Raw genomic sequence first — 8,210 nt, 5'->3', positions numbered from 1 at the left:
GCCACCAAGGAACTACTATAGTGGGCGAGGCCTGTTAAGCCAAGAACATCCTTCCTCTTAGACCCAAGCAGTGGGTCTCTACACACAGCTGCTCAGTGGCATCAAATTACCTGCCCAGGAGAATAGCCAGAGAATTGGCGGCTTTCTTTGGAGTGTGGGCATTAGCCTGTCTTTGCTCCTATAAGATAACTCAGCAGGTGCTTTTCTTTGCTCTGATTATCAGCAAACAGAAAAGGGTTGCATTTTCCTAGGCTACCAACAAGCCAAAGGTTTATGTAGCTATGACAACTGCCAAGTGATTTTTCTGGGGGTAAAATAAAATAACAGGAAGGGGAGAAGTTAAGTCCCCTTCCTGGTGCAGCCCACGACGCAGCATCACTGATATCCTAAGAGGGAAGGAAAAAAATCAATATTCTGACTGTGTTTGCTCCACATTCCAACCAGGCATTTTCAACCTTTCTCTCAACCATGATCAGGTTAAAAATGAATATACTGGCACATGTGAACAAAGGCTTACTCCAAGTTTTCTGCTATAGAAAATAACTCTTCAGTTAGAAGGAACCACTCCAACAACTCAGAGTCCTCGGAAACACAACCATATACCAACCAGTAAACAAAGTAAACGTGTAAACAAAACCTTCGGGGCAACCAGAACATTTGTCATGACATTCATCTCCCAAACCTGGGACAGTTACTCCCAGGAGAGATTGTCAAAACTCTGCCCAGAATCCAGCTCATTTGAATTAAGATCAAATTCTAAGCAGTACGGCCACTTGGTACTGTAGCCTGCAAAGATTAGAAACAAAAATGAAGGAACGTATACTGCCCAGGCAAACATACCGACAGCAGCGTGCAGGCAGCTGTTTCTTAGAAAGCCAGAGTCCCTGGTACCGCAGAGGCCAACCAGAATTGTAATAGCAACACAGAATAAAAATTGCAGGAGAGACTGACTATCTACTTCAACAGCTTCCTGAAAATACTGCATTGCACAGTAAAAGAAATCATATTTCAATGATGATTCTAAATCATCAAGAAAAATCCAAATGTTCAATAATTTATTTCTGAAAGCAGAGGGGTTTTAATACTTTTTTAAAAAGGATTTTGGCACTTCAGTGAGTAAAGCTCCATTTTCTGGAACCTCCACCTATTACTGATATTATTATACGTCAATATCTATCTTTAAGGCACCCGGTCACTTTTCTAGCTGCCTAATATTTGGCCAAGGCAAAGCCAAGCTAGAAAATGGGAACGTGGATGAAAATGTCAAATACAGATTACTGCCCATTAAAGCTGAGAGTTTGCAAGGGGAGGATGGAGTCTTTAAAAAGGTAAATGTCCTGAGATGCTTGTCCCAACCAAAGGTCTCACTTTTCTAAAACCCGGGTACCTATTCTCTCACCAAGCACAAAAGCAATCACGCCAGTGGAGTGAGGAGGGAGGGTCATTTCTTCTTCACAAAGTGCTTGGAGTTGTAGCCTGGAATCTTAGCTGATCTTCAGATAATTTGTTAAGAAGGCAGATTTCCAGAACCACTCTTGGATGTGCTCATTTGGGAAATTTGGCTAGGACCCTGCTGTCTGCAATTTTTAAACCTCAGCCATGTTTAAAACCACTGACCTGGGATGTTGTGGTTTGGGGAGGTGCTTTGAGTGCCTGGGCTTCTCATTCAGCCACCTCCACCCTGAAGGATCTCTGATCCAAAGGGCAGTTGGTACTGCTTCTGGGATATGCTCACATTCAGCCTGGTTCCCACAGTGGGCACAGAGAGCTCACCCTCCCATAGCAGCCTAGTGAGACTCCTAGCTAGCACCTAAGGAGTTCAAAGAGATTAGGACAGAGCAAGGAACATAAAACTAGTCATAACCTGTTTTTCTATTATAAGGCAACTGATCTCCATCCACCATCATCACCAGAAAGTGTTTGAATGGAAATAAAAAGGAGACTGGATACTTTACTATATCTAAACCAGTTATGAGAAAAATTAAGTTTGCTGTTGTTGTTTCAAGTTTCTTCAGAAAGCAGACACAGATGGTCAGAATCTAACCACTTTTGAACCTTCTGCCACTCTGCTTAATAATAGCCTAAGCTTATACTTAGTTACTGCTCTGCCTGTTTTGTCCTGAATCATGTATTTGAGTATTCATACCCTCTATCTGGCTTTGTTCTTTCCATCAGTTTAATTTTCCATCAGAAACACACAGTCCCCCTAACTGCACAGATTTTTCAAATACAATCTCACATAGATCAAGTCATTAGTAATGAATTTGAATACACAAAACCCTCCAGCATGGGTAGAACCAAAGCCTAGTTATGCTTCTTCGGCATTTTAGCTTTACTCATTACCTTTATAGTTTTTTCCATTACATGGAAAGCAAACATTGATATCTCTGAGCACACAGAAAATTTCTTCTGCACAAACTAAGTGAGTTCTGCTGTCTATGAGGCAACATGCTTAACTTCTTCCCTTCTATTACTGAACAGGGATAGTAGTGTAAGAATGAGGGGAGGGAAAATATTTATTGTACAGTTTTCTGCGCAATTCTTATTATGAGTCCTAGAAAAGATAAGGATGAAGTGGTTGTCAGATTTGGCTATAGATGCTTCAAAAGTTGCTACACAATCATTAGATTCTAGTCCCTGGCTATTCATCTCTGGCACTATACAGGTATGTCTGAAACATTAATAGCAGCATTGATATATTTGGGACTTTATCCATTTTCTAGAAGTTTCCAGTGATACTCTTTATATTCTTACTGCATAGTAATACCTAAAATAAATGACCTAAAATTCTCTAGAACTTAGAAAGTTTTCCAAACATACCACAATATGAATGTTTGTTAGATGAGTAGGATAGATTGGGATTAGTGGAATAAGAAAAAAAATGAGAGTTTTCTAGAGTCACTTGAAAGAAATTATGAGTGGATTTTCTGAACAAAAATGAGAAATACTTGTTGCCCTTGCCCTTGACTGGTAGACATATTTTAGATATAATCGAAATAATCTGCAAAAAAAGACCTTCTACACGCTCTTTTGTCATCCTTACTTCTTAAAACATATGTCCCAAGGCTATATTTACATACATACATGGGGACTTTGCTCACATAGTCACTCAATAAATATTTAATGAAAGAAGGATAAACATCATGTAAAAATTACAAGTCAACATCCCAAGCACAGAAACAAAGAATTTCACACTTTAAGAAACCAAAGTCTGTCATTTTACAGAGAGTACAGGCTTTGTAGTGAGTAGAACTGAGCTAAAATTGTCATTAGGTGCTAATAAGCAAGCTTCAAACATTCAACTTTCCCATCTATAAAATGTGGTTAATGCTATTTGCAAACTTGCTGTAAAGACTAGAAATAATATCTGTACATCTCTGAGCCTGGTGTCTGACAGATGATTTTGATGGTGATAATGAGTTTTCTTTAAGAATACTACTATGAGCAGAGTTACTTATTTCTATCATCTTACATGCTCCAACTTGTTCTGTATCAAATAAACCTTCTATGGTTTTATTATTGTGCTTGACATAATTTCTCAGAACAAGAGAGCACCATATTCAGAAGGAGTAATAAAATATACTCCAAAGTAAAATACAAATAGTTAAAAAGATTTTATAATATTACTTAATTCCAATGTTTTGAACTTTACCAAAGTCTTGTCTCTCTATCTATCAGGATTTTTGGATTCAAAGAACAGAAAGTTGAGTCAAAATAAATTTATTAGAAAGATACAGGACAGCTCACAGGATTGAAGGATATGCTTCATAATCAGACATTGGAGGACAGAGCTATGTCATTCTAAGGATCCAGGTAGAGAAACTAAGAGACTATGTCTTACAGCAATGTGGTCAGCATAGCCTGAGTCTTGGCCCCATGCATTTGTTAAGGGGGCATCTCATTCGATAGCCCTACCAAGAATAGGAAAAAGTTATGGTAATTTCATTATAAAAAGAAAAAAGGGTTTAATCTTTGAAGGTAAGCAGATAAAATCCACAGATTTCTATTACCTTGATAAAGACATATGTTTAGTTCTGAAGGATGCATGTCTCTATTTCTGGTTGTCAAAATATTTTCTATTAGTTATATGTGCCAACTAGCATTAACAAATTTCAAAAATAAAATGCCTATCCTCCAGAAACTGAAGTTATATTTTGTCTTCTATTATATATGTGGATAGGAATATATCAATACTTAAAATAAATATATGATTGCACACTGACTCCAGTTATTAATAAAATAAAAAATCTTTTGTAGTTAACAAAAAATACTTAAAAGAAAATGTGAATTCAGTCAAGTTTAACTTTTTCTGACTCCACGAAGTCTAGGAACCATAAAAGAGGAAATTCTTCCTCCATTACCCCAGGATTAGTGAGATAAACATTCTCCCAATCTCTTGTTAAGCCCCTGGTAAAATAATTCCTTCATTGATTTACTCAAATAAACAAGACTTCCAGTGCCAGAAAGAAAAAGACATTTCATTATCCTGAGCACTTCCATTTTCAAAAAGCAATTCTGATGTTTGGCCTGGTAAAGAAAAAAAGCAGTTGCTGCCAGTTGATTGTCATATTATAATGTGAGGTTCCTGTAGGATGGTAGGAACCATGTTTTATTTATTTTTCTATCTGATGTGCCTAACATGGGGACAGAACATTGAAGGAAAGCAGGCATAATTTCTTTTACAAATGAAGTAATAAATATTTGAACTTACTTCAGGAGCAGTCTGAATTTCTAATCAGAACTGGACTGTCATTATTGCCGTACAAAATATCTAGAAGTTTGAAGAAATATAGTTTTCAACATACAGAAAAATAATACAAAGTTCACATAAAGAGGTGCCTGTGTGTCTCAGTCAGTTAAGTGTCCATCTTTGGCTCAGGTCACGATCTCAGGGTCCTGTGATAGAGCCCCAAGTCATGCTCCCTGCTCAGCAGGGAGTCTGCTTTTCCTACTCCCTCTATCTCTCCCCTGATGGTTCTCTCTCTTATCTAAATAAATAAAATCTTTGTAAAAAAAAAATCACATAAAGACAGTCAGTATCCCTTAAGCTCAAAGATATTCTTTGTTTAATCATTAGCTATTTTTTTGAATGTTGTCATGTTCTAGTAAACAGGCAACAGTTAGAGAACTGATATGTGAATCAGAGCACAGGTGCTTCATACCCCATTTTCAGATTTCCAGGGAAATGTTCAAAGGATTATAAAAGACAAGCAGAAGTCCCCTTCAAATTAGAAACCAGGAATATAAACACTCACAAAGGAGAAACTTAGAGGCGTTATCAGCTATAGATAAAGTAGATCAGAGTAAAAGTGAATATGACCAGTCACCAAGAAATTACTCAAATTCTCCGGTGCATAGTCACCTAGTTGGAGGGACAAGATCTGATTGCTGGGGGGTCCAAGACAGCAGAGAGTAAACCCCTTCGGCTTCAATTTGCTGAAGTGGAAAAATGGCATTTGAAAGGAGTGTTTCTTGATACCTTGAATTCTGACAGAGACCATACCAAAACAGTAAGACTGCAGTTGGGAGGGAAGCAGGGCACAAGCATAGCTTATATAAAGCAGAAGGCAAGTTGGCTAAGAAACAGACAGGAAAGGAAAGCTGGACCCAGAATTCACTAAGTATGGAGGGGAATGGACACAATCAACACTCTCCTGCTGAACTACCCTATGTTTACCTCATTTCTTCCTCCTCATGGGCTGTGGGAGTTGGATCTGTGAACCATAACATAACTGATAGCAAGCTGTAGTCAAGTTTAAGAGCAGAAAGCCAGGGTCTAACCTACCAGTTTGTGAGCAAACACCAAACATGGGTAGTCCACTGCTCACACAAAAATGAGAAGCAGGGGAAAAAACAACAACAACACTGAAATGGGGTTATAAAAATATTCTATGGTGGGCACCTGGGTGGCTCAGTGGGTTGAAGCGTTTGCCTTCGGCTCGGGTCATGATCCTGGGGTCCTGGGATCGAGCCCTGCATCGGGCTCTCTGCTCGGCGGAGAGCCTGCTTCCTCCTCTCTCTCTGCCTGCCTCTCTGCCTACTTGTGATCTCTGTCTGTCAAATAAATAAATAAAATATTTTAAAAAATATTCTATGGCATAATAAGTTGAAGATGACATTCAAGATGAAAAAAAGCAAAATTTAAAAGTAACTTACTATATAGGAAATAGAAGAAAATAATAGGAAGCATGTACTTCATGTCTCCAATAAAACTAAGAAAAAATCAATTGCAAAAGGCAAAATAAAGTTAGATGACAAATTACAGAGAGGTTTACTTGGGTAAAAGGCATCAAAAAGAAAATGAGGAGTGGGACACCTGGGTGGCTCAGTGGGTTAAAGCCTCTGCCTTCGGCTCAGGTCATGGTCTCAGGGTCCTGGGATCGAGCCCCGCATCGGGCTCTCTGCTCAGTGGGGAGCTTGCTTCCTCCTCTCTCCCTGCCTGCCTCTCTGACTAGTTGTGGTTTCTGTCTATCAAATAAATAAATAAAATCTTAAAAAAAAAAAAGAAAATGAAAATGAGGAGTAAAGGAACCCAAAAGTTGCAATATCATAACTATAATATAAGCAATAAGGATTGAATCAACTGTGCAGAAAATAAAATTAGTGATGTGAAGAATAAAATTAAAAGGTTCTTTCAGAATGCAGACCTAAAAGAGGAGAGCAACAAAGTCATAAATGAATGATAAAAAACAAAAGTCTAATCTTGTTCATATTTCAGACAGTATCAGGAAAAAATGAGACAGAAGCAGTAATTAAAGAATAGAAGAAAAGTGAAGCATGTTAGAACAAAAAAGAGTCCCTAATATGGCAGATTAATGAAAGAAGACCATCACCTCTTGAAATTTTAACATTTCAAGGGAAGGAATGAATGAATACTGCATGTATCCAAACAGTGAAAAGCAAAGCTAGAAAAATTAAGGTAGAAATTTAACAAATTTCTAACTAATATTATTTATTTAATAAATAAATTTCCATGCTGGGGGAAAAAACTCAAATGCCACTCTTCTCATTAACTCCAGGATCCAAAGGTACTCAATATTCCTGTTAAAAGATAATTTAAAAATAAATATCTATAGAAAACAAGTAAAGGATAATGACAGGTAATTTATAAAACAAAATTAAGGGTAATAATAAGATAGCAACTTACACAGCACCTGTTTTGTGCCAGGTGCTATTTAAATGCCTTGAACACATTACATATGCTCACATATATAAATCATATTTACATAGCTAATTGGTCAAAAAGTTTATCAGAAATTCAACCTTACCAGTAATTAAAAAAATAGAAATTAAAGCAATACTAGGTTGTTTAAAAAATAGGTTATTGTATTGAATTGGCAATGATTATAACTATTGATCCCAGGACAAACATTCTCAATCATTTTTGTTGGTGGAAGTGTAAATGACACAACCAGTTCGGAAGGAAGTTTGTCAAAACTTATCAAAACATGGTAAACTCATATCCAATAACCCTCTCAAATAATTCTATATTTGGAAACCTACACCAAAGAAATAATGCTGCTGCACAAAAAAGTTATGTACAATCATTCCCAATGCAACCTTTTTATAGGTGCCTGCCTTTATTAACTTCTCAGCCTTTATTATAAAAATATAAATATAGAAAATAGGAAACAACTTTAATATTTATCATTAGTGGATAACTTGAACAAATCATGGTATATTGTTTAATTATGTCCCAAACACACAGTATTTGGGAGAAACCATCACTGGGCCAGAAGTGGAATATCAGAAAGTTCCGTAGAAACATTTTTCACATGCTTTTTGGGCATTCATGAAATGGTTTTTTTTTTCTTTTTTTTAAAATTTTTTTATAAACATATATTTTTATCCCCAGGGGTACAGGTGTGTGAATCACCAGGTTTACATACTTCACAGCACTCACCAAAGCACATACCCTCCCCAATGTCCATAATCCCACCCCCTTCTCTCAAACCCCCTCCCCCAAGCAACCCTCAGTTTGTTTTGTGAGATTAAGAGTCACTTATGGTTTGTCTCCCTCCCAATCCCATCTTGTTTCATTTATTCTTCTCCTACCCACTTAAGCCTCCATGTTGCATCACCACTTCCTCATATCAGGGAGATCATATGATAGTTGTCTTTCTCTGCTTGACTTATTTCGCTAAGCATGATACGCTCTAGTTCCATCCATGTTGTTGCAAATGGCAAGATTTCATTTCTTTTGATGGCTG

General features: G+C 37.2%; 1 long non-coding RNA gene across 1 annotated transcript in view; it reads right to left on the bottom strand.

Moving 5' to 3' along the window:
• Positions 1 to 6,983: 6,983 nt before the first annotated feature.
• LOC132028000 (uncharacterized) overlaps positions 6,984 to 8,210 on the bottom strand; it is a 31,712-nt gene continuing 30,485 nt past the window's right edge. The window contains exon 3 of the long non-coding RNA XR_009407308.1: positions 6,984 to 7,041. This is a non-coding gene — a long non-coding RNA (uncharacterized LOC132028000). The remainder of the gene's footprint in view (positions 7,042 to 8,210) is intronic.

The sequence above is a fragment of the Mustela nigripes genome, chromosome 12, assembly GCF_022355385.1.
Source record: "Mustela nigripes isolate SB6536 chromosome 12, MUSNIG.SB6536, whole genome shotgun sequence".
Classification (NCBI taxonomy): Eukaryota; Metazoa; Chordata; class Mammalia; order Carnivora; family Mustelidae; genus Mustela; species Mustela nigripes.
This window is presented reverse-complemented; position numbering and strand designations above follow the sequence as displayed.